This window comes from Rousettus aegyptiacus, unplaced genomic scaffold (genome assembly GCF_014176215.1).
Source record: "Rousettus aegyptiacus isolate mRouAeg1 unplaced genomic scaffold, mRouAeg1.p scaffold_m13_p_11, whole genome shotgun sequence".
Lineage (NCBI taxonomy): Eukaryota > Metazoa > Chordata > Mammalia > Chiroptera > Pteropodidae > Rousettus > Rousettus aegyptiacus.
In genome coordinates this window covers 65,921,236-65,948,804 of record NW_023416286.1, presented here as the reverse complement: position 1 = coordinate 65,948,804, position 27,569 = coordinate 65,921,236, and the positions used below count along the sequence as shown (strand labels likewise).

General features: G+C 32.6%; 1 long non-coding RNA gene across 1 annotated transcript in view; it reads right to left on the bottom strand.

Moving 5' to 3' along the window:
• Window positions 1-4,754: 4,754 nt before the first annotated feature.
• LOC107519699 overlaps window positions 4,755-27,569 on the bottom strand; it is a 110,396-nt gene continuing 87,581 nt past the window's right edge. The window contains exon 3 of the long non-coding RNA XR_001599148.2: window positions 4,755-5,294. This is a non-coding gene — a long non-coding RNA (uncharacterized LOC107519699). The remainder of the gene's footprint in view (window positions 5,295-27,569) is intronic.

Genomic DNA, 27,569 nt, shown 5'->3' with positions numbered 1-27,569 from the left:
CTGTTGATCTACATGCCAACTTTTAAACTGGTATGTTGTTCAAACTACATAGTTTTGTAGTATATTTTGAGATCAGGTAGTATGATACCTCCAGCTTTGTTCTTTATACTCAAAATTGCTTTGGCTATTTGTGGTCATTTATGATTGATAGTTAATTTTATGGGCCAAATTGCCTGGTCCATGGGGTGCCTAGATATTTGGAGAACTAATATTCTAGGTTTCTAGGTATTTCTGTGAGGGTGTTTGTTTGTTTGTTTGTTTGTTATGAGATTAACTTTTAATTCAATAGATTGAGTAAAGCAAATTGCCCTCTCTAATATAAGTCTCGTTCAATCTGTGGAAGGACCAAATGCAACAAAAATGGTGACCTATTCTTGAATAAAAAAGAATTCCACTGCTCTCACTACATTTGAACCAGGACATTCCCCCTCCCCGCCTTCTTCAAACTTGAACTGAAATACTGGCTCTTTCCTGTGTCTTGACCCTTAATGGAAACACACTATTAGCTCTCTTGAGTCTTCAGTTTACCTACTTAATTTACAAACCTTGGGACTTGTCAGACTCCAAAATTACATGAGTTAATTCCTTATAATAAATCTTTCTGTTTTCCTTGTAACTAATAAATTATGGGTACATAGTGTTTCTCACAAAGAATAAGAATTTTGACTAATTAAGTCGATTAGGAATTACATTGTGATCCACTCTAGCTTGACTATGAATATATTTATAAAATAAATTGGTGATCTATTCTATATAAATTTCCAATTTATTTTTTTTTTTGTTTTGTGACCATATTTTTTGAAGAACATTATAACAAAGCTGTTTCTTAAAGAAAAACAAAACTAAACATTCTCTCTCTTCTTTGACTTAAAAAAAAACTAATAATTTTATAACATTCTCCTTAGCCAGATAGGACTAATGATTTTTAACAGCTAATGCATTTAAGAAATTTTAGATAACATTTTATTTCTACATTGTATTGTGTTAACAAAATAAAATAAAATAATTATTTTTTTGAAATAATTATGTATCCACAAGATACTGCAAAGAAACGTCCCCATTTACATTTCACTCGTCACCCAACTTCCCCCTCTTAACATATTGCATAACTGTAGTACAATGTCACAACCAGGAAACTGACTTTGTTGTAACCCGCAGAATTTATTCAAATGTACTACTTATAAATAGACTCATCTTTGTCCATAGCACTTTTGTGCACGAGTGTTCACATGTGTGTGTAGCTCTATTCAGTTTAATCATATGTGTAGTTTCATGCTATCTCTTTATAGCTACACCTATCGCCTTTCCCTCAAATCTCTAATCTGGCAACTACTGATCTGATAATCTGCTTTTCATCACTGTAAGTATGTTATTTCACAAATGTTCAGTAAATGGGATCATACAGTATGTGTCCTTCTGAAATTGGTTTTTTACACGAAGTATAATTTTCTTCAGATTCATCTAAGTTGTGTATATCAATGTTTTCATTTTTTTGCAAAATTTTTAGTATTTTTTTTGCTGAATATTAACCAGAAAATTCAAAGGCAGAATAATTGAAATTATCCAGTTCGAAGAACAAAAAGATAAAAGAATGATGAAAAGTGAATAGAGCCTAAGTATGATAGGATGTCATTAAAAAGGCTTAGGTGTGTATTGCAGGATTGTCATAAAGTGAAGGGATAGAAAATAGCAGAAAAAAATAGAAGATTAATGGCTACAAGCTTCTCAAATTTGAAAAAAAATGTGAGTCTACACATCTAAAATGTTCAATGAACTCCAAATAAACTCAACACAGAGGCCCACGCCAAGACACACATTGTAATTCAACATTGAAAGACAAAGACAGGAAATTTTGAAAGCATCAAGGAAGAAGCAGGTCACCACATACAAGAGATCATCAATAAGATAATAGTCTATTGTTTATCAGAAACCATGGAAGCTAAATGCAATGGAATATAATGCTTAAAATGTTAAAAGAAAACAAACAAACAAACAAGAACTGTACTTCAAAAACCAGGCAGAATTGAATATATTTCAGATTAACAAATGTTGATAGAATTAATACTAGTACACCTGTTATATAAGACTGGAAATGGAGTCCTTCAGGCTGAAATAAAAGGACACTACACAGTAATTTGAGGTCATAGGAAGAAATAAATATGTCCAATAAAGGTAAATGTGTGGGCAAGAAAATATCTAATATATATATGTATGTGTATATATATAATATATAGAATGTATATGTATATATATAATATATATACATATACATATATATATAAGAAGGCAATCAAAATGGTTCACTATTAAAGAAAAAGCTAAACACAAAATATGACAGTAAAGGAAGAATGAGGGATGGAAAAGCTAAGAGTTATACAAAAAATAAATAGCAAAATAGCAGAAGAATGTCCTTATCAGTAATTATTTGATTTATAAAAGTATTAATTTCTCCATTTAAAAAGTAAAAATAGAATGGATTAATAAAAAAGATACAACTACAAAACTTACTTTAGATACAAAGACATAAGTAGGTTGAAAGTTAAAGTATGAAAAAAGATATTAATACTAATACTAATAGTAACCAAAGAGAGGTAAGGTAGCTATAGTGATAAGAACAAAAGACATTCTGAGTCTAAAATTGAAACAAGAAAAAAAAACGATATTATATATTTGTGAAAGTGTCAATTTATTAAGAAGATATAACAATTTTAAACATATATTCACTAACCATCATAACTCCAAAATATATGCAGAAAACACTGACAGACTCAAAGACATAAATAGATAGTTCAATAATAATTGAAGACAAATACACCACTTTCAGTAATGGAAAGATAATCTGGACAGAAGAAAAATATGGGAATAGAAGAGTTGAACAACATTATAAACCAATTAGGTATGACACATAAATATAGACTGTCCACCCAGCAACAGCAGAATACATATTTTTTTAAGTGTGTATAAAAGATTCTCCAAGATAGACTATATGTTCTACCATAAAACAGGTCTTAATAAATTTTAAAAGACTGAAATGATATAAAATATATTTCCCAAACATAATGAAATATAACTAAAAATCAATTATGGCAATATTATATTATTTAAAATTTTAAATATGCAAAATTACTCTCTGATGATACAAATCAGAACCTTAAATACCTTTGAAGATAATAACTTCAAGGAATCACAATGAAGACTTCTGGGATTCTCACGGTGTTCTATTTCTTCATTCGAAATACATACTGCATTCACTTTGTATAAATTCACTGAGCTGTACACTCATAATCTGTAAAATGTTTGAATATGTTTTATCCTGGAATACAAGAGTTTAAAAAGGGATGGAAACATTAGACTTCAGTCTCACATAAAAATATATTCTAAATGAAAGATTAGCAAATAAAAATCAATATACTACAAAATAATTTCATGATTAAATATTTTTCATGTAAGCTTAATTTAAAATTTTGAGATGCAAATATCAGTCACCAAACAAATTAAAATAATTAAAATAAAACAATTAAACCCTATCTGCATCAAAGGCAAAATTTAAAAAGTCAGTGAATTAAAGGGTTAAATGTGGCAGATAAAGTTTAATAATTTCAGAAGAATGTTTAGGAAAACATAACACCTTGGGGGAAATAGTAGAATTTCTCAAACAAGACAATATGCTAATCTTAAAAGAAAAGGTTTGTAAATACAACCATAGTATAATAAACAATATCTATTTATCAATAATATATCAGGAAGAAATTAAAAGGTAAGTTTCAATCTGAGATAAATTAGTTGTAAAATAACTAATAAAGAATTATTTTTTCAGAAAAAAGTATTATCTTAAAAACAAACAAAAATGAGGAAAAAAATGTAACTGACTAATGGGAAAAAATGGAACTAAGAAATGAAAGTTTTCAGGTCAATTTTACAAGTGCAAACAACATAATTTTCTTCACACACACCAAAGTTCAAGCATATTTTTTAAAAGAAATAGATTCAAGATGAAGTTTAATCTGGCAGCCATCCATGATCTGTAATTGGCAGTATGGGGTATGGACTAAAAACCACTTTATCAAGCATTAGGAGATTAAATGGTTTAATTCTGAGCTGATAATTGGGACACTGGATTTCAGCATTCTAAGAGGAAATAGCAGTTACAACATAAAGTGGAATGAGAAAAAAAATAAGGGCAAGTACAATTACAACACAGGCAAAAGCTGAGACCAAAACTGTAATGTGTTTCTAACTCCTAAATTTTCATTATGTGCAGGGCTCCAAGAAATGGAGTAATTGCTTAAGACGACAACCAATAATTCACAGGAACATGATTCTAAATCAAATCTATCCAACAGTGGAGACCTTGCTTTTTCATATGAAATACCAATAGAGGACAGAAATCTGATTCTGACTTTTGGTGTGTTTTGACTTGGTCTCACCTTAAAGACTCAGATGTAGAAGTTTTCTCTTAAGATTCTAAAATAAAAATACTTGACAAGTTAGACAAAAAGCATATATCTCATTACCTCATAGCAAATGTCAGAGTTAATGATGCCTTGTTGGATGTTTTCTTATAAGTAACTATTTCCTACCTAATTTTAGCATACTTCAAATGTTCTGTTATTTTGTGAATTGTGACAATTCAATTGTCTAATAATTTCAGAAAACATATACTCTCTGTGAATGTGTAGAAAGTAACATATGAATATATATGGAGAGTAATATATAGCGCTTCTCTATCTGCTCTATATGTTATATACTCTATACTCTTAACTATTCTGTTTATAATCTATATTATACTCTATATATTAATATATAAATATTATATTTATGACAGTTGAAGGAGATACTCATGATAAGATTTCATGACTGTATAAACCTTTCTCTTCCTATAATTCTAATTAATATCTTACTTCCTAAGCATATGAGAAACTGTGTGACAAAAAGTTAATGTTATAAATTTGTTATTTTCATACAATCCGTTTCTTTTTCACTATGAAGAAAATTGAATCTATTTTTTTATCATAACATCTATTTAGCCTTTCATTTTAAAAGAGTAGTAATTCTCTAAACAGTTTTATTAAGATAAAGGTTAAACTGCTGAAAATAACACAACGTCTTAAATTAGTTTGGTTATTTCATGTGCATGGAACAAAGAGGCTAGGAAGGTGAGACAACTTTGCTCTGTGATATTTTCTTTCATGGATTTGTTTTCTTCCCATTTTATCCTCCAATATTCTCGCAGATGTTGTCTTCATCGGCATGGTTGATGTTACACTTCTACCACAAAAGATGAACATTTCAGTCTGCAAATGAGAAAAGAGAGGAAGACCAGGGTAATAAATATGCTTTTTAAAAAAATCCCACACTTTCGTTCATATTTTATTGATAAGAACTTATATACAGAACCATACATGGCTGTAAATGTGAGAATGAGAAAAGCAGTAACCAGCTCTGCAGCCAAGTGCCCAGAAAAAAAGAACAGAATGGATTTTGGCAAGGGGAAACTAGCAGACTGCCAGAGTCCCTCCTTTCTACCTGAGCAGTCTTTTTCCAACAAATTGAACTCATTCTCTTAACAAAGCACAAAGTCCAACTTTCTGTCCTATGGCCTCATCTAGCTCAAAGTCCAGAATCTGACGCTAATGAACATGTCTATCCATATGTTAAGTTGTGAGTTCCACAACCTGGCTACTTATGAACTAATAGAAAATAATCTGCGCTCTATACCAACCCTTACCATACACAGACATATTCGAGTATGCCCCAACAATTTATAAAGCAGAAGCAAGAAAATAAAGGAAGACTTACATAACATATACCTAAATATTTAAAAACATAAATAAAGCAAATGATTGTTAAATGCAATAGCTTCTATCTGCCTGATCTGTCAAATTTAGAATTCTCAGACTCATTTTTTCATCTTAGAATGTGTCAATACAGAGAGAAATGCCCCCAGCTCCTAATCCTTAGCCACGCACCTTCCTTTTCTTCACATCCTTCTCTTTGGTCAATTGTGTGGAACTTTAGCCTGCAAATCCAAACTACATCCACACCTCCCATGAACACCTCCCCCTTAGTTCTTGGGCTTAAACCAAGGCCAACAGTGGAGTTGGCAACTCTTAGGAAGATAATGTGGATAAAAAATCTGTGAAAAACCTGGGAGTCAATGGTTTATTGTTTGGAAAGGGCATTCTGGAGCCCCAGAAACTAAGGACATGGCCCAGAAGCGGAGCACAAGATCCGGATGTGCATTGCTGCCACTTGGCCTGTAGAATCTTACACTGATGATTGAGGCAGGCAGGAGTAGAGGTGCCAAAGCATAGAGCCCAGCAGAAAAGCCCCTCTTGCCTGAGTCTCAAGTTGTTAATGGGAATAATATATGATAGTGGAGCTGCAATGAAATAGTTCCTACTAAAAAATTTATTCAGAAAATAGAAACAAGTCAGTCTGTCCATAATAATGATGAAATCCTGGGAAGAAATGACAAAGTTTGGCTTTGTGAAAATTAAATAAATTCATTGCTTAGACTCATTATTATCTGTGAGGAAAATCACCTTTTCTTCAGTCTTTCTTGGCATTTAGCTTTGCCTTTTGAGAGTTTCTTCATTGTGTCCAAAATTTTCTGTGGCTACCTCTAAAGTAAGAATCTATAGTCTCCTTTTAGGTTGCATAGTTTCACAGATTACTTTTTTCAGTTTCAGTTTTAGGAGCCTGAAAAGTGTTTTAGAAATAAACAGATTTTTGCAGACCAATCTTTTGATTTCTTTGTAATTATTCCTGTAAAAATTTATTAGGCTCCTGGTCTATTTGCTTCACTTCAGTACCAGTAGGTGAGGGATAAATCACAGTGTTCTTTTATGAATATTGTTCCTAAGTTTGACTTAAGATTTTCTTCTATGTGCCCATTTCTCCCTAAGTCACTGTAATAGAAGCAACTTGAAGAACTCTTAATACAGTAGACTGGAGTGAAAGACAACACTCATACTCTTATAATTGCCTCAAGTTTAGATACCTTTCCTTAGCTGAATCATAATCAGAAGCCTTGATAAATGTTCAGAATGACATTTTTATTTTCATATATTTGAGGAATACAAAAACAAGTTGGATTTTCCAACCCTGCAAAGCCCTATATTTCTGGACCTTCTCTTTAGTTTTATTTTGAAAGTTAAGTCAAATCTTGCCTGAGGTTATTTCTTTACTGTAATAATTTGCATTATACAGCAAGAATAAGGCAATACACATTCACATTACAGCTCTTTACAACCATTTCCCCAGAGTTACAGGCTCAGTAGCCACATGTTCTGGTTTGAAGATTATCAAAAACAACAGCCTATCAACTATGGTGACATGTTGGGTCACCAGCCTTCCAAACTTTATGGGTACATACTTTCAGACCACCAACCCAACACCACATATTTGGTTTTTACTTGCAATACTAATTTCTGCTTAATTTTGACTAAAGTTTAGGCTGCAATAGCAAGAAATCTCTAAATACAATGGCATAAATAAAATAATTATAATTTCTAGTTTCACCAAGCAGCTGGATGCTGTCATATGGCCAGGGAGGATTAGAGAATGTATTTGGAATAACAACTGGCATGGTCACTTTAGCTTTAAAATCTGAAATGACACTATCACTCCAGAAAGTATTCTATAAAGGTCAATGATGATCTGATGATTAAGTCAAATACCTCTCAATATTGACTTAATCATCAGATCATCATTGACCTTTACAGAATATTGCCTAAATACCTTCCTTAAACTCCTTCTCCACTCTTTCATTCCTCCTTCTTATGGCACCACAGTATTGAGCAATAACCTTCAAACCTTGAACACCTGTTCTCTTTTAATTCATCAGAGATTCAATTCTTTAACTCTTTTCTTTTTCACAACTTTTGCCCTCACTTTTGCCAACTCTAGATCTCCTTGGCTGTCTGTTTCCTATTCTATGTTTTATGGTCAATCTTTAATTTTTGTCTCTACTTCCTAGATTTCTCTACCAAGCTCCACTCCCCACCTCTGTCTGCAGATGTCTCCACACTCTAGCCTCACTTTTCTAGTTTAACTTTTCACTTTTCCTCCGATACCATTTGAAGAACACCATTTACTCATCATAGTTCAGACTCTGTGCCATCGCTCATGGTATCTCTTTATTTTGCACAAAATCTCGTTTGTTTTACTGTCTCTTTTTCTCAGCCCCAGATACATTCTTCGATGCTTATGTCAAACGTTAAAAATAAAATGTTCATAGGAATTCAGTCTTATACAAAGATTCTATCCACATGGCTTTATATTTTCTTATGAAAGTCTGACTTAAACCAAAGTTTTTGTATACTCTCCTCCTCTAATCCATTCTCCCATAAAATGTACTGTGAAATATTAGAATTTCTCTGACATCCAGGCATCTGCTCTTTTGAGTTGCATAATCCTCTTCCCTGCTTTTGTCTTCCTAGTAAATACTTTCAAATCCCTCTCAATATGATGCTGATACCTATGAAGAGACACCAGTGGAGACTTCAAGGAGGTCAGGCCCCACTTCCTTTATGTCCCTATAATTTCAGTGTTTACAAGAGCAATGTACAAGTTTGTTATATGTATCATATTTTTAAGTTGTTAGCACAATTCATAAAAATTAAATCGTAAAAGAAAATCATTTTGGAACTGTTCTAAATTGCTTTTGTAGACCATGAAAAGTACATACAGGTAGACTAAATCATTCAATATAATTGCCTATGATATCAAGTATCAGTTTCAAGACTTGCTTTTATTTTCTCAGTTTCTCCATCTTATCTTGTTTAGTCATTCTCTCAGGCGATGTCTCATCATCAGTCTTATTTGTCTATTTGTTAGCTCTTTTGTTTAATTTAATGACTAAATTGCTCTATAGATTTTTTCATTTTACAGAGTTTTAAATATGTCTCATCTTTTTATGATGTCTTTTCCCCCACAGTTTCTAGTCCAGTTTTCACTTTGCACACTTTAAACATGCTTATTTTAAAATCTCTTTCATAGATCCCTATTATCTCTAGTTCTTAATCAATTATTTAATATGTATTATGGAGGTTATTTTCTGTTGTAGCTGAGAACTTGGGAATGAAAAGACTCCCTATATAATATTCTATTTATGTTTTGTACTCATAAGTGTTGTCTAAATTCAGACCACTTTTTAAAATTAATTTTTGACCTGAAGTTTCTACAACTCATTGGTGTTTTATAAGCATTCTGCTTCCTTACTTCATATCTGAGATATTGGGATAAAAATCTATAGTCTCATTTCAAAAATGAGTCAGCATTTCCTCAAATCTGATTGATGGAAGATGCTCAGTTCTGTTCCCTAGTGCTGAATGTGAGGATCTAGGGCACAGCCATCTTTATTTTGGGGACTTTTGTGTGTATCACCTTTTGATATCCACTGAAACGCTTAGCCTTAACTCCCACTTGCAGTTCTGCTTCATCCTCTTTTTACTTATAACGTGGAATTGCACCATAGATGTATAGTCTACATGTCTTTTAGGTGTATAATCTCTTTTTGTGTGTTTAGATAAGAGAGAAGAGTCTTAAACATAATCTCAAAGCGTCATAGAGATTTCAAGCCCTGGGGTCTTTAAATATTTTATTTGATTTAGCACTCACAGCAATTGCTGGATCAAGTATATTTAATTCTCTTATAAATGAAAAAGCCAAAGCTTAGGTTAATAAAATGTGTCCAAATTCACACAGAGCATAATTTCGAATCTAAGTCTTATTAACAAAAAAAACTCATTTATAATGACAGAAATAGTTATAAGTTTTTTATGTTTGCTTTCACTTCAGAGTTCCTTTAGGAATTCCACATGATGAGAAAGATAATGACAATAATAATAACACAATAATGTGTTCCACAAATATTTGAATACCTCCCATATGCAGACATTGTCTGAGGTGTGGAGGACACAGTGTTTTTTAGGAGAAAAAATGAACACTAAAAATTACTCATACTGTGGTGCTTTAGTAAATGTTATAATGAGTTGTAAATCAATGCTAATAGAAGAAAATAGTCAATGGGAATGAACTGATGTCTATAAACTTTATTTAGGTAGGAAAGTCAAGAAAGTCTTTGAAGAGCAGATGTGGAAGATGATGGCTATCTGAAGGCATAGAGGGAAGAGAAAGGTCTTGCTGACACTGGAAAATACATGTAGGAAGAAGTATATCATGAGCCAGAAGATGACCAAAGAAGACTGAAGAGTCTGCAGCCAAGTAGAAGGGAAATAGCTGGAGAAAGAAGCTAAAGAAATAGGCAGAGGACAGATCATGGAGGCCTTGGCAAGGAATTCAGATTTTGTAATAATGCATATAAAGCCATTAAAATGTTGAAGCAAGGGCATTAAATATGATCTAAATTACATTCTTAGAAAATTATTTTTCTGTTCTGTATGGAATGAATAGAGGAGAAACAACAATAGGATTGGCAAGACCAAAGAGGGGGTTGGTACAGTTATTTAAGTGAAACAAATGGGTGACTTAGACTTGGAGATAGAGATAAAAGGGCATATTTGAGTTATATTTTGATGATATAACTGGTAAGACAAATACTAATATTGTTATAAAGCTGAACTTAATGGTGCGCAGTGTGTTAAAAAAAAAAAAAGTATCCCTTTCTCACCCCTCATTTTAATTACTCTCTGTGAGATCTTGCCTTCCTGCCCCTAATAATGTATTTAGATGGAAAATCATTCTTAGTTACTTTTACATATTAGAAAACTCATTTTTACATATTAAAATAAAAGCCCAGCTAAGATTATTCTCAGAATTATAACTTATCTAATTTAAGCATGCCCCCATCTCCAGCTCCAGTCTGTTCGTCCTGAGAATTCTGCAGCAGGGGAGAACAGTGTGTTGCCACTTGTCCTTCCACTGCTTCTCCCTCACTTGGCTGTGCTGCATCCCGCTCTTCTGGGTGGGAAATGGGGAGGCCAGCGAGACAGTGCGGTGAGACAGGAGTTTGGCCTGACTGGTGTTTTTGTAACCTAGCAACGAAGTCCTCTGCATGGTGAATATACTTACATGTTCTTTTTGCTCTTTCAGGAGATACATTGAGACATTTTGGAGGTAAAATTCCTCTGTCACCAGAGACCAACAACATTGCCATTTACTTGTAAATGTGTTGCCTTTTCAAATTAAGCAATGCAGACACAGCTTTTGTTTCTTCTCTAGATACAGAAACCCAGTAAAGCATCGTCCTTGCAACATAGCCAGTCTGCTCTGCCAGCACATTTGAGTCTAGAACGTTGAGACTTTTCCAAACAAAAGAAGACACAAGTCACATCTGTTTTTGCATTGATCAAACTCTCCAGGGGTACAGACCATATGCTCACTAAACCCCTTACAGCGTACTTCTGTTTAATAGAAATCTAGACAAGCCAAGAATTGTCTAAAAAAGCATCGGACTGAAGTCGACATGTCAATTGCTTCCTAGTATACTTCCTCTTCCTGTCTCATCCATTTTCTTGAAAGTCTCTGAGTTAGTCTTAAAATTAGAGAAAATCCTCCATTACTATAGGTAGCGAAGAGAGGTAAAATGCAGAAGATTCTGACAAGTCTTTTCAAGTCTCTCAATCCACTGAAATTTTAGTTTTCTCTACATAAACTTAGAGATTGTGATGAGTTAAGGATAGCAGGACATTTTAAAGCAAATACTGAAATATATATTTCTTCTAGTACTTTTTACTTTTGTTCATCTCTTACACCTATATTCTCAGTTTAGAGACTATAAAATAATCAGAAATAGATTTAAAAACTTTATTTAAATTATTATTTAATCCTCAAATAACTCTAGTTATTAGGATTATGTTTCTTATTTTTCAGAAAGGGAAAATAACACACAAGAAGTGTGAGTTACTTATGTATGTTACATACCTAATATGTAGTAAGCAAGGATAGAATCAGGTTAGTCAAATTTTCTGATAAGAAACTGATAATGCAGAATTCTACAAATTTGAATTGAAACATTACTATGACTTCTCTGGATTATGATGACTTACTTTTTAAAAAATATCTTTTTTGCTTAAAATATATGTTCTCAATATGAATTTTTATTTTACTATGTATATTACTCATACAAAATTAAAAATTGAAACCTATGAGGGTTTTTTTTTGTTGTTTATGTATTAATGTTTTTTGTTTGTTGGTTTATATATTGAATCTTCTGTGAAGATGAACTGTTTCTAACTTAAGGGGTATTCTTTTCCGTAATCTTCTATGTACTTTCTTCTAAGTAGAATCCAAAAGAGGCAATTTTTTTTAAAGCTTTGACGAGTGTACTTAATAACATTCCAAACTACAATTTAATTTTATCTTATCCTCCAAAAGAAGAAAATATAATTTAATACTTATTTGCTTAAATATTTTAGAATTTTTCTCCAAAGAAAATAAAGTATAAATAAATGATCTTTTATAGAAGTTATCTGCAGTCCAGGTTCATCTAGTATTGCTTTTTGTTTCTTTTCTGAAGAAAGCTGAAATTTAATTCTAAAAGTCTGTATAATGTCCAATCTAAGGAAAAAGGGGGTAGGGGGGAGTAAATCCAGCCATTATACATTCTTTGTCTGTTCATAAGAATGCAATGTTCTAATCTGAAATACTCACCACCCACTCTCACATGTCACTAGAAAAAAAAGTCTGCTGTACTGCTAGAGAAATACTTGTACTGCTAACAAACAATCAGAAGTCCTAGACAAAGAAAAATATAATCTATCCCCTATTTGACCACCTGTGTTTTATTTTCATTCAATCGTCTTATTTAAAAAGGTAAATAGTTTGAAGTATTTATGTTTCGCAATTCCTAAATAGTGATGAACAAAAAGGTGTTAGTTTAATGCTTTATATTGAGGATATTTTTTCTCTCAGAAAAGGACTTAAATATCCTCATATACACAAAATTAGAGGAAGTTATATTTTAGGAACCAACGAAGACTTATAGTCACTAGGTCTCTGTAAAATTTCCAGCCCTGCCATTTAATAACCAAAGGTACGTTAGCAACATAAAATCTTTTAGAGCTGTAATGCCTTCATTTGTATAAGGGAGATAGCAATAGTTATCTCTCAGGTTTATTACAAGTACAAAATCATAACATTTTTGCAATTGCTTTGCAAACTATAAAGAATTTGGCATTATTAAAATATTTGAAGAAAGTAAATTATGTAATTTTTGATGTTTTAATTATTCCTGGGTACTGAAGTACCATTTTGTGTCCTAAACCAGCAGTATACTGAGTGATACTTTAGTGGTCTATCTTCAGGAAATAACTTTCATATGGGTATTACCCAGTTGCATATAATGAAATGTGATATATAATCGAGCATTACACATTTAACTTATCATCTGGGAAATTGGAATTGTCAGTCCCTGAGAAAATAATTAAAACCCATACTTCCACAGAAATATATTGAAATTCATTTCTTGGATAGAAGATACATGTGGGAGGGGAAAAAAAGATAAAATTGCTTTCTCTTTCCTTTATGTTCAAGAATAAAATCTAATTCCTGGAAGAATACAGTATAATGTCTAAGGAACAACACAGTAAACAAAACTGTGGATGATGTGCTTAAAAATGTTATTTCAGCCGCAATTAGAAAATAGGAGAACATTATGAAAAATGTTCTGAAAAGTAAGTTTAAGTTCTAAAATGACAACAAAAAAGCTCTACTTAAAAGTATGATACTTAATGATTTACTCATACAAAGGACCCTAAGTCTTTTGAGATTACTTTGTAGAGTTCTAACCAAAAGTGAGTTCTCTGAATAACTAAATATGCTTATGTTCTGTCATAACTCCCACGATGAGTTGTCTTTCTCCCAGGATCAATAACAGCATAAAAGTGAAGGAGTCATGGTGAATTAAAGCATGTCTGGCTTTTTCCCCAGTTCTACTACAAGTTAGTTAGGTATGGCTACAAAGAAGTATGTTGTGTTGCCTCTTGTCTTTCAGTACTTTTACTGTAATTTACATTATTAAAATATAAATATATTAACATATATCATATATAAATTAATTTTGTTTCATATAAGTAATTTGACTATTAAATTTTTAAAAAGTAGTTAGTTTTGCAATTCTTTTTTTTTTCTCCCTTTTTAATTTTCCTGCCTCCACACTTCCACCACTGACCTACGGATGTTGCCATTTCCTTAAGAGCTGGATTTTTGAAGGTGGGATGTCTCCTCACACATGCTTGTGGTGTGCACTCGGGGCCTGATACCCCCGGCACACTCGGGGGCCTGGTGCACCTGGGGTATGGTCTGTGGCTCCACCTAGGGCATGAACCCAGGACTTTCTGTGTATAAAGCAGACGTGCTAACCACTACACTAGGGAGACACCCCCAGTTTTGAAATTCTTGATTGGTTTAAACATAGCCTTTAAAAAAGCTTCTGGTCAAGATGGTGGAGTACCTAAATGTTTGCTCACTTCCTCTCATGACCACTTTAAAGTTTCAGCTAAACTACAGAACAACCATCATTGAGAACTGCCTGAAGTCTAGCTGAATAGAAGTCCTATAACTAAGGATAAGCAGAAAAAGCAACTTGAGACTAGTAGGAGAGGCCAAGATGAAGAACAGGTTGGTCCCACACCCATGTGTGGCAGTAAAAATCATGAAGGATATCTCTGTTGAGAAGGTATTCCATGAGGATCGAGAGGTCCCAGCTCCACAGCTGGCTTTCCAGCCCAGGATTCCAGTGCTGGAAAAAGAAGTCCCCAAAACATCTGACTGTGAAAACCAGTGGAGATTGTGGTTGTATGTGACAGAGGACTGCTTGAGTCCTAGGTGTTCTTTTTTAAGGGCCCATGCATGGACTTACTTGCCAACAAACTCTCTTGCTCTGAGCTCCAGCTGTGGAGCAGTAGCTCAAAAGTTTCCAGAGACACATGGTGAGTAACTAAATTGTCTGGCTCCAAGATGAGAGCTGGAGGGACAGAAGCTGGCAGCAGAGCTGGCAGAAACCATTATTACTTTGCTGAACTCTCCCCTCAACCAGCCTGCAAGAGTCTCCACCAACCTAGCTAACACCATTCTCCAACCCCAGTCATTCCCTGAGACCCCACCCCACCCAACTTGTGGTCCTATCAAAGCTGCTTGCAGTGGTCTTTCCCGACAAATAGCCTGACTTAGTTTATGCTGCAGACTTAACTAAAATCTTTCAAAAGCTCACAAATCCCAAACAAGCAGCATCTATAACATTGTTTGTCAACTGTAATTGAAAAATAAAAAAATACATATTTAATAAAATATATAAACACAGCTCATAGCTAAATTTAATCAAACTATTAGGTTTCTTTGCTTATTAGTTTGTTTTTGTACACATTTTGTATTTCAAACCAAGTAACTTTCACTCAGGACTATTAATCAGGTTATCTAGAAAAACAAATGTTACATTAAAAAGTTGAGACCATCTATTCAAAAAATTAAGGGTTATCCTATAACTAATATCTTGGCATCCATATATCTAGATTTAAAGTTTGTATAATAATTACAAGTAACCACTGAACAGTAAGGATCAAACAGATACTCAATTTATAATGGAAGGGTACATTGTCTCATAAGCTTTTAACTTCTCCTACTTAATTATTGAATCTTTTCAAATGCTCTCAATTGGAAAGGGAGAAAAACAATTATATGATTTTACTCATAGCACTAATTACTTTACACTTGTCTTCTGTATTCAAGCACACACACAAATACAACACACACACACAAATACAACACACACACAAAAGCAAAGTTCTATCATCAAGCTACTCTCCCATTTCTTCTTCTCTTTACCATTGACATTCATAGCAGCTTCCATTTTCACAGTCATACCATTAACAGAAATTTTACTTTTTTTGCAATGTGGATTTTACATTTTCTACTTTAATAGAAAAAAAAATTAAAAAGCTTAACAAGCTTCTCATAAGCAAATAAGATTCTCTGTCCTCATTCTTCCACTCTGTGCATTTTTGTTGAATGTCTTTGCCATTTGACTTCTTCTATAACACAATACAGTCCTGATTTCCAACCTACTTTTTGTGGCATTTTTAAAAAGTATGAATTTTTATATTAGTTTTAGCTTCATAGCAAAATTGAGAGGCAGTTACAGAGATGCCCCATATACTCTATTCCCCCACTTGCATAGCTTCTACTATTATCAACATGTCCCACCAGAGTGGTATGTTTGTTACAATTGCTGAACATACACTGACACATCATCATCACCCAAAGTCCATAGTTTGCATTAGAGTTCACTGATGGTATTGTACATTCTGTAGGTTTGGACAAATGTGTAGTGACATGCAGCCACCGTCAGAGAATCATACAAAGTAGTTTCACTGGCCTAAATGTCCTCTGTTCTGCATATCTTCCTCCTCCAATCCCTGATAACAACTAAGTTTTTTATTGTCTCTATAGATTTACCTTTTTCAGAATGTCATGTAGTTGGAATAACCATTCTAAAATGACTTCTTTCACTTAGTACACATTTAAGGTTTCTCCATGTCTTTTCATGGTTAGATCATTTCTTTTTCATGGTACATAATATCATATTGTCTGGATATACCAGTTTATCTATTCACCTACTGAAGGACATCTTAGTTATTTTCAAGTTTTGATAATTACAAATAAACTGATTAAGCATTAATATGCAAGTTATTCTTTGAGCATTTGTTTTCAAAGACTTCAGGTAAAAACCAAGAAATGATTACTGTATCGTGTGCTGAGTATGTTTAGTTTTATAAAAACAATCTATTCTTCTGAATTCTATTTCTTTACATCCTTTCCCAGTTTCATTCTTGATATTCCTTCCATTTCTATTGAATAAATAATATAATGATTTATAACAGTATTTTTCCAGATCATATCATGCTAGTATAAATATATGGGTAACGATAAAAATTCTTCCAAATAGTCTTTAGGCTAATCTCCTAGGTGTGAGATCTCTGAAACACTGGTTTCCCAAGGTTATGAATTATCTCTCAAGATCCTTTGAGGTAAGAGTCTCTTCTCTCTCCTTAGGGTCCTTAGATATCTTGCTGTAGATATCTGAGTTGTTCTCCCAAATATAAAAATGTGTCTCCTGCACGCCTCACTCTAAAGCAAAAAGGGTTACATGAAAATTACTCTGTCTTATCTTAGTTTCTAATTTTTTCTGATCATGCTGATACCAAAGATCTACTTATGGATTTTATTTCCTATAATTTTTATGACTAAATAACTTACTACCCTTAAGAACATAATACACAGCCTAAGTTATAATATGAGCTCTACCACTTACTGGCTATGTAACCTAGGGGTAGGGAGGGAATTTTTTCAAAGTGTTTCTAGAAGAAGTAATTAAATTAATACTTTTCTAGACTGTTTAGGACAGTGTTATGAGTTGAATTGTGCCTCCTTCAAAAATATGTTGAAGTTCGAACTCTGAATTCCTGGAATGTGACCTTATTTGGAAAAAGAATTTTGCGGATTTTATTACATTAAAATAAATTCATTATATGAGCCTTAATTCCAATATCATTAGTTTACTTATTAAACAAAATAAAACAAAACAAACAAACCAAAAAAAAAAAAAACACTGATTTTTTTAATACAGCCCAGAAAGAATGGCATATGAAGACACAGAGATACACAGACACATAGGGAAGACGACCATGGGAAGACAGAGGCACAGATTAGAGTTATCCTGCCAGAGCCAAGAAATGCCTAGGGGTACCAGAAGCTGAAGAGGCAAATATCCTTCCCAAGAGGCTTCAGAGGAAGCAGGACTTTGTCAATTACTTGATTTCAGATCTCTACTCTCCAGAACTGTGAAAAAATACATTTCTTTTGTCTTAAGCCACCCAATTTGCAGAACTTTATAATGACATCCCTAGGAAACTAATATAGTAGCCTCATCATGGAATATTGTTCATCTTTCTCTAAACTATATTTCTCTAAAGCATTTTATCCAAAATTGTCCAACAGAGAATAAAAAGATGATCTTCCTACCTATGTAATAAATCTGGCCTTTATTTTCTTTCTTTTCTTTCCTTATTTTTTTTAACCTTTTCTTAATGTCTAGACCTATTTTGTATTTTGATAAATGTGTTTTAAAGGCTATATCATGCCTCATTAGGAAGTCCAATACAGTAGTCTGAGCATTTCTTTTTACTGCACCATCTCGAGGGCTGAATGGTACACCTGGACTATGTCTATTTTTATGGTGAGATCTCCCATCACCATTATATTTCTTAATAGGTTTAGATATAATACTCAAGTTCACCTGTTGTTTCAGTCTCATAACTGAGAGCTAAATGTCAGGTCCAAATTGTTTAGTCATTGCATTTTCAGAATGTTCATCATCATTATTCAAAGAAAACATTATCCAATTTACCCTGGTGCCAGAATTCTCACTGTTGCCACTCTCAGTTCCCTAAGTATTTTTCACCGAGTGTCCTCCGCTACAGCTTTATTAAAGTCCGAACAATAAATGAATCCTCAGCCTGATTTGCTTGCTTCCATGTCTTTGTTCATTCTGTTCCATTTTTCTCTATTACAAATATTCAAATCTCTGTCTATCTGATTAATCTTATCTGCCATCACATTTTACATTTTATATTACTCTAATTTTTCTTTTTATTATGACTAATGGTCTAGAAATTTCTGCATTACAACATGACCACTAAGTCCCCCATTTACAATTAGATAAAGCATACTGGCCCCTCTCTCAGTGGTACTTCATTTCCGCCAGCTGCAATGGTTTGCCACTCCGAAGGAAGAGTATTTGATGTCTTTACCTTTGCAAATTAATGGTTTGATTCCCTGGAGGATAGAAGAGAGAATTCGGTGAAGATTTTGAGTAGGGACTTCTCTTCACTTCCTCAAGTTAGCACCACAAGAAAAGTTTTCTCAGCTTCTCTGTGACTGTCCCTGTGAATCCCTGACAAGAGAGTGTTACTCCTGCTATCTGGCCCTAAGTGGCTTCTCATTCTTATGCTAGCCAACTTTTACCAATTTAACACTTTTAAGCTATATCTTCTTATTGGCTCATTTGGTCTGGAGGAATAAGCTATAAGTAAGCAAATTCTTGGTCTTCTCTCTCCCCAGGCTTCAGATTATTTGATTACACCATAATTGTATTGTTCTAATGTTTTCAGAAAAAATAGTTATATAGTTTGTTCAGCTTTTTATTGTCCTTCTATCAGCAGTATTCCTTCTGGCTCCATATTTCTCTGAGCTGGAATCCAGAACTTGTCTGAAATGTCTTTTTAAAAAAATACATAAAATTTGTTTAAAAATTTCTTTGCATAAACCATTCCATATGCAATTATTAACATAGGGGATTTTTCTTTTTCTTTCCCAATGCTTATGTAGTGGAATAATCCATAGCTCTTCCTCCTACTTTTAAAGATAATGTTTTAATGTCCTAAGGATTCTTGAGACATTATCCTTGGGGGAAAACTAGTATTCTCCATTTATCTAGAAAACCTCAAAGAGATCTTTGTTTGTTTATCTTAATTAGGTCAGTGTCAATGATTTTTGAGATAAGGTTGACTATTAGGGGAGAAATTAGTTTTTTTTTTTTTTTGAATACTTTTAGTTTGTATATGATTGTCATTAGACATTTGCATTTTCCTCTTTTAGGTTTAAACTCCTTTGAGAAAACATGTGACCTGATTTTTTAATTCTTTACTATGAAGTATCTTCTTTATATTAGATATTAAATAGTTATTGAATTTATTTAATTTGAGCACTTAGGAACTGTTACCAAGAAATTATGTGCTGAGTATAGCAGATCACACTGCAAGTATTAAAAAAAAAAACAATATTCAATGTTATTTATGATATTAAAATAAGGTTATCATTACATGGACACCTAACACAAAATATCCACAAAGAAAATAAAAAATATATCTAAGCTACTCTCATTCTTCTACTGTCTTCTCAAAAATTGATCAAATTTTGGTGGACATAGATTATCAGAAAAAAAAAAAAAGTTGAGTGCTGTTCACTTTGGGTCAAATAAACTTAGTAGGAGCACAATAAAGAGATTACAGTCAACCAAAAGGCAGCTCACAGTCAGGTTGTTAATCATAAGCATAAACGTTAATAATAAATAAGAGAAAAGACTAAAGGGACAGATGGAGTGTTGATAGAAGCAAATTTGACTTAATTTCCATCAGAATTAGTTTTATTCCTATTTAAACAGTTGAATGAATACAACTTTCATGAAATTTGTATAAAGTCTTCCACTGTTCTACTTCCTTTCTTTCCCTAAATATAGTAATGAAACAGATTTGGAAAACAATAATAACCGATTTCATTGTTTGTGGAACTCTGTGGTGATGGTACATACACATAGTAATGGAGGTGGGAGGGAACAAAGATGGTTCCAGAAAGATCTATATTTAGATAAGTAATATGGATATTTTGTACCGAATGCAAAAAAAAATATTGCCCTATTAAACCAACTTTCATGGTATTCTATGATCATACTTCTTTCCTCAATACTGGTTCCTTTCCTCCCAAGCTATTTCTTTAAATGAGAAAGATCAAGACAGATAACTTGCATACACTGAAATTAAGCAAGTAATTCTTCTTGTCTTGAGGATTTCCCAGCTAAGTTCCTTGGTGACTTCGCTATTTTTATTATTTTTTTTATAATGTGCTAGCTACAATTTGTATTTGTGTATCTATTAGGAAAAATTCTCTTTGACAATTTATAACACTACATATGCTTTAGATCTTTATAGCTTCAAATTTTTTATATGGTTAAATATCCATATTTCTGTGGCCAAGAGAAAGTGAGAAAAATTAATAAACTCCAGTTTGAAGAAAAAAATATAGTTATTGGAGCAGAATGACACCTACAGTATAACTGAAATTAGTTGGAAACTCTCAAAGATAGATCAAAGAGGGTCTGGGGGATTAGCGTCAACTTAAATGCGAAGAATATAATCCCATGTGTGAAAACATGAAGTATGCTATTCAAGAAATGTATCAATTGAATTCATTTAGTCTCAGCATGAGAATCAAAGGAATATATATATATATAATATATATATTGTTCCTGGATATATGTGTGTGTGTGTGTGTGTGTGTTTCAGTCTTCTTGGACATGCCCATGTTTGTTTTTATCATCTTTTTAACACTAAAAGTTCCATGCTGATGGTAGCCTGGACACTGTCATTTGATTCTTTAGGTCACTGAGCATCTTAGCACTTGGTCTTACCTAAGGTATTTTGTTGAAACTCTTGCAAGTAGGTTTTACAAATCAAAATCCACAAATATGTAGTAAGCCATATCGGCATCATCATCTTAAGTAAAATCTGATACATTCTCAATATCTTTTGGATATTAGCTTTAAAAACACATTTTGCTAAAGAAAATGGTCTCCATATTAAATTCTATTAATTAAATCAAAATGTAATGCAACTAATAGACTTATTTTTTAAACAGTACTACACCCTTAATACTCATGCCTGAGCATTAATACTGAGCTTTGATCTTGTCAAGACTTCACGGGTTAGTCTTCCCAGAGTATCTATGTATACTTAATCATCATTGTACAGCTTCTATGCAACACCAATTTGCATCTTAAAAAGTTCGTTCCTCTCCCTCTAATGTTCTTTCCAATATCTGAACATTTATTTTTGCTTTATATTTTTTTTCAGCCCATACTTTTTACCTACTTTCTTGAGGCCCTATATTAAATAATGTTGGTGTAGCACAACTTTGCTCTTCAAATCATTTTACCGAGTAATGGTATACGATTGTCACTATTTTGTTTTTGTTTAACAGATGAAGAAAGTAGAAACCAGAAATAATAAATGTCATTTATTGAACAATTATTCATTCATTCAAATTAAATTCACCCTATTTTGTTGACAAATGTTTACCTGACAAGTATATCGTGTCTTTTACCTTAGTTTTCCTGTGTGCAATTATATTATATTCCCAACTAGAAACTTATCAAATACTAGAAACCAAGATCAAGACTTGTGTTTGCTTTCCACACTTTCATCTAATAATTTTTTATGTTCTCAATAAATATTTGCTGATGGGCTGAAGAATAATTTTAATATAATCTAACATAAAATTTAGGTTACTGGTTTCTAGTATTTGATATTTCTAGTTTTGATATTTATATTTATATTTTTTATATTTCTTACTCCCTGACATTCTTCTTCCATGCCTAACCAGTTACCTGAAACATAAGAGTTTCACAATATTTTGTGAATACAAGCTTTTACAAAACTTTATACACGATAACAAAATATGAAAAGTTCTAAAAACCCAGTATTTAAAAAAATATTTGGCTTATTTGTAAACAGAACATGAACTGGAATAACATGTTTTATAATTGTGATTTATCTCTTTTAGTGAGACTTGAAAAACTTTTTGGCATTCAATTATGGGATTCTGCCTCAAGACCTCCTTGGAGTATTACATAATACTTGGTATCTCTACTGCAGTACCACTGTTTCGCATTACATATAAAAAGTAAAAGTAAATATAAGCAACTTAAATAAATAATGAAATAAAATTTCTGAATAAAATAAGTTATATTATTGTTACATATATATAAAATATATATCTATATACATAAATTATATGTTGCACTTCAAAATCCATGTGGTCTAGAGTAGAAGATAAAAATTTGTGTTCTTTCTTTATGAATGAGTCATAAATTACAACCTGCCCAAATAGATCTTCTTTGAATTTTCTTCAGGCATTGAAACACTCTCTATATCACTTCTCTGATAGTTCACAGCTTCCACTTTCAAATCCAGAGTTAATCGTAAGGCAGGTCCAGAAAGCATAGAACATTCTGAGCAAAAGGACTGTTGAAGGCAAAACTACAGATATTTTAAAAATTGTCTTCTAAGCCAACTTCTAGGCCACTTCAGCAGTGCACAAACTTAAGCTGATCATTCACTGACTCCTCTTTACCTGAGAAACACAGAGACACGCTGGGAAAAGCATTTTACTTCAGTTCAGTGGGCTTCAGCCTGAAGCTGGGGTGTGAACAAAAAGGTGACTTTATACAGATAGTCAGTGTTTGTCGTGATCATCTTCCTTGTCATTGTCACATTTTCATTGTCCTGATATTTGTTCTACATAAGAACATGCACCAACTTTTTATTTAACAGTTTATACATTTTAATATCTTATCTAAATAAAGTATTTTAGATTTTAGAAAATGGGCCAAATTCTATTAGTAAACATTAATTAATATTGTAACATATCTTTCATAAAGCATGCCCTTTAAATCAGACTCATATAATATCCTTATAATGAAATTGTATTAATCTAAAAAACATTTGTATTTCCTTTCCTGTCATCAGTGACAACTTTTAGAAAACTATCTCTAATGCATCTTGTCTGTACATAAATTGTCTAGATCAGGTACTGTTTTTCCCCCTTACGTAATAGAATTTGAAGATTTTATTTTCTTTTAGCAAGTTACAACTACAAGTTTTCTTTAAAAAAGAGAAAAAAACATGCTGAAAGTTGGAAACTCCCTACCTCATTTTTTTTTAAATTAAGTTTATTGAGGTTAATATTGGTTAATTCAATTACATAATTCTCAGGTGTACATTATCATTTGACATCTGCATATTCTATTATGTGTTTACCACTCAAAGTCCAATTTCCTTCAGCTACCATATATTTAATCCCCTTTACCCACTTCACCCTCCCCCTAAACCCTATATTTGACCCTCTTTATCCTATCTAACTCCCCCCTTTCCCCTAACCCATTAGTAACCTCTAGTCTATAGTCCTCACGGAGTCTGTTACCAAAACGAATCAAGAACCACAGCATGTGAGACCCCTGGAAATTAAAGACATTAAAAGTTTATTTAGTAAATTTGCACAAGATAAAGAAAACAAAAAAAATTAATAGATAAATAAGAGAAAAACAGAACTTCGGTTCTTTAAAAAATTAAACTTGAGAATTCAATTTCTTTTACCTCTTAGTGTCTTAAGTTTCGATCATCTCTTTCATTTTTACAGGACAAAAACAGCAGTTTTCCTTAAATTGCTAAGTTCTATCTAGTTCAATACATTTTCTACCTTAGGCTTTTCTTGAGCATTTTATGATTACAAAGTTATAAAAAAGAGTATAAAAAGAGACTTTTTACTTCTTGGCTAGATGAAAACACTAAGTCATCACACTCCAGCTTATTGTCGACCTTTAGCAAAGATGAACAAACAGCAATTGTCTCCTGTGATCCAAGCTAACACCTTCTGAAGATTTCCAGGGTCAACTAAAGAGCACCTCATTCCCTTTCCATATTCCATCATATGTAGGCCTGAAATTTAACTTAAATTTGATCTAAATAATTCCAACCAAGTACATGAAAACCCAGAAAAACCTTCCCAGACCTTTTGTTTGTTTGTTTTTTTGTTTGTTTGTTTTGGAAGGAAGGGTTCTTTCTTTCTTTCTGTTTTTTTAGTAGGTGATAATGTTGCAAAATCTGAATTGGAAAGTTGAAATAATTTTTTTTTGAACATTCACTATTTGAAAGCATATTAAAGAACTGAAATAATATATTGATTAGTAATGTCACTGTTTTAATGCTATTACAGATAAAAATAATGCAACATAGGATATGACAAAGGAAATATAATGTGCAAGCCAAATTGATTAGATGTGCTAGAGTAACGTTTAGTAACGTGAAGGTTGTTCCATGTAACATGTTAAGAAAGCATGCTATAATTTCAGATAATATATCTTGCTATGTAACTATATATGAATTTATGCAGTCATTTCTAATTGTCTGTCTACCAATTAGACCATGAGCTTTATAAGAGCAAGAACTGCATTTGAGTACTCAAAATTTTATCAGCACAATTTCTAACACTGCAGAGTACACAGACAATAAATGTTTCTTCAATAAATAAAATAGTCCTGATAATTTGATCAAATTGTTAAAGGATCCATAAATTTTATATATCAAAAACATTTTAAAAATAGAGTAATTTATTTTGATAAAGATAAGGAAAAGGTAAGAAAGAATCCATGGCAGTTTGCAGATGTTTGAAGTTATTTTCTGTAAAAGGTGAGTAGATCTATAGCCTCTTTTGGTGGGCAGCACTGTGAAAAAGAACTGGAAGTTCCAGAAAGCTAAACATTAGGTAAACATGAAGGAAAACTTTTCTAAAAAGTAGAAGCATTTACAATATAACAGGTTGGCAAGTGATGTATATTAAGCTTTCTAATATAGACTTAAGCAGAGAAAGAACAGTCACCAATTTATGCTGAAGAATTTTCCATTTGGATTAAATCACTTCTAAGATCATTTATGGCATTAGGATTTTGTAATTAGTTGATATCATCTAGTGCAAAACAAAAAAAATAGAATTATTGTAATTCACTTAATTTTTTAAATCAAACTGATATATTCAATGAACTAAGTATTTTGTAAAATTATGTACCATATTTTTAAGAAAATATTTTATATTTAAAATAATTATCTAGAGTTGAAAACACTTCACAGCTGTGAAAATCAATTAGTAAATCCAACTGTAATTACATGTTTAGTTAAAATAAGAAATCTCACCTTGATAGTGTTCAAATTCAGTAGTGAATTGCAAATCTTTGAGTTTCACGTCAGCTCTCTCTCGCCTTTCAGACAAGTGTCCTGAACTCAGTCAACAGTTTCTACCACAATGTTTAATATGTTTGCTAATTGATTCTTTTCATCTATTTATTCTTTTACGCTGGTGATATTTCGACACTATATCAATGCTCCTTACATTTGAATAAAAACTAATTGACAATAATGCTTGTGTATGCAGCTGTTCTGAAGGAGCTGCAGCAACCTCTTGTCATCATTCTTATGTGTCCTTCTGGAACTCATATTTCCAAGATATATTTTGTCCTGCCTCCGCCAATCAGATTTATAATCTGATAGAGCCTTGTTTCAAACTGACAACCTAATTTCAGAGAGATGATGATAGATTATGCCTTTCATATTTCCAGATCAAGTAAATTTTCATAAAAATGCATATAGAAGTTTTGGTGATGGTAGTAGGATTGTGGGAGTGTAGTAAATCATATTGCTATTGACCAAATAGGTCCGTGCCCTTTCCTCAGAGAACCTGGAGGAAACACATATCTCTATGCCACAGAATTTAAGCATTTTCATGTGACTTAATTTCAATAGTGTGTAAATAGACGTGGACTTTGTCAGCCAAAGCAGGCGTTTTAAGAACCAGCACAAGGTTCCTATGTCCCTCTGCCATAGACTTGCAATGTTCTAACCAGAGGCTATTCTGTCAGTGCTGGGTCTAAAGTGAAGAACACACGCAGCTACTGCTCAGACGGTAGTCAACCTGAAATGAGTACTGTGGGAAAATTGTCCTTTGTTGTGACTGGCCACTGAGTTTCAGGGGTTGTTTGTTAACAGCATGTCCTAATTTATGCTGATTGATGCAGAGGCATAAAACTCGAGACTCTTTCCATCCTAGAAGTATGACAAAAATTATAAACAAATTGCATCTGGCATTGAAAACAATGTGGAGAAAGCAAAGTGAGTAGAAGAAGATTCTATTTGGACAATCTGAAAGGGAAGTGCCAGGTCGAATCCGAAGGAATTCGACTTCAGCTAAATCAAAAGTAATTTTCCAGCAGTAATATAAAATGTGTAATTTCTTTCAATGCAAAATTGGAACTTTATCTGCTAACTTATGTGGTTTAACTAGAGAAGAGAACATGTTGCTATAGATAAAGATGTTAGGATGAAGTTTTTGGCTTTGGGAACAGAAAGGAAGTGACAGCTTTTAAGGACAGGAACAGGAAGAAATAACAGAATGTTGAAATGTGTTGGATGAACAGCCTGGATGTGGGAGAAAAAAAGAGTAAGGTTTGTTAGTGATGCCAAGGTAAAGTGATTGAAAAAATGAACATGCCACCAAATGGTGAGGAAAAGAAAAAGAACACAGATAAGGAGAGGCAGATGAACACAAGAAAGGAACAGGATGGCAGATAACTTTTGCTTGGGTGCAAGCACTTGACTTAATGAGTTTGTTACTGTAATTAACGTGTCCATGGTGTTCCTTCTCTCCTCTGTATATAGAAAAGAAGAAAAATATGGTATCACTTTGGAAGCATTTATTTTACTAGTTGTGTTGTTACAATAGCATAGCACTTGAAAGAATTTCATGTATGTATATAAGAAATTAGCTTATGAATAAGCAGGGATATTTCTAAAATTACTGAAATATTAAGAAAATATCAATCTTCATTATTTTGGGGGGCACCATCTCTAAAACATAGTAAAAATGAGGTAAATTGAATTTTCCTTCGTGGTTCCTCAAATGAATATAATAGTCTATATTTCTATTTAAAGTTAAACATAAATGTTGTTTCAATGGAGATAATAATAGCCAGATAAGTAAAATAGCAGCCAGAGGGGGGAAAGAGAGGCTAGAATATTTTTTTATGACTATGATTTGATGACTAATACATAAAAAATATACTAAATTACAATTAATACAATTTAAATAGTTGAATGGGTAAATAAAAAGTCGATAATTCTATATAAAGATGTTTTTAATAAATTTATAGTATGTTTTAATTTAAA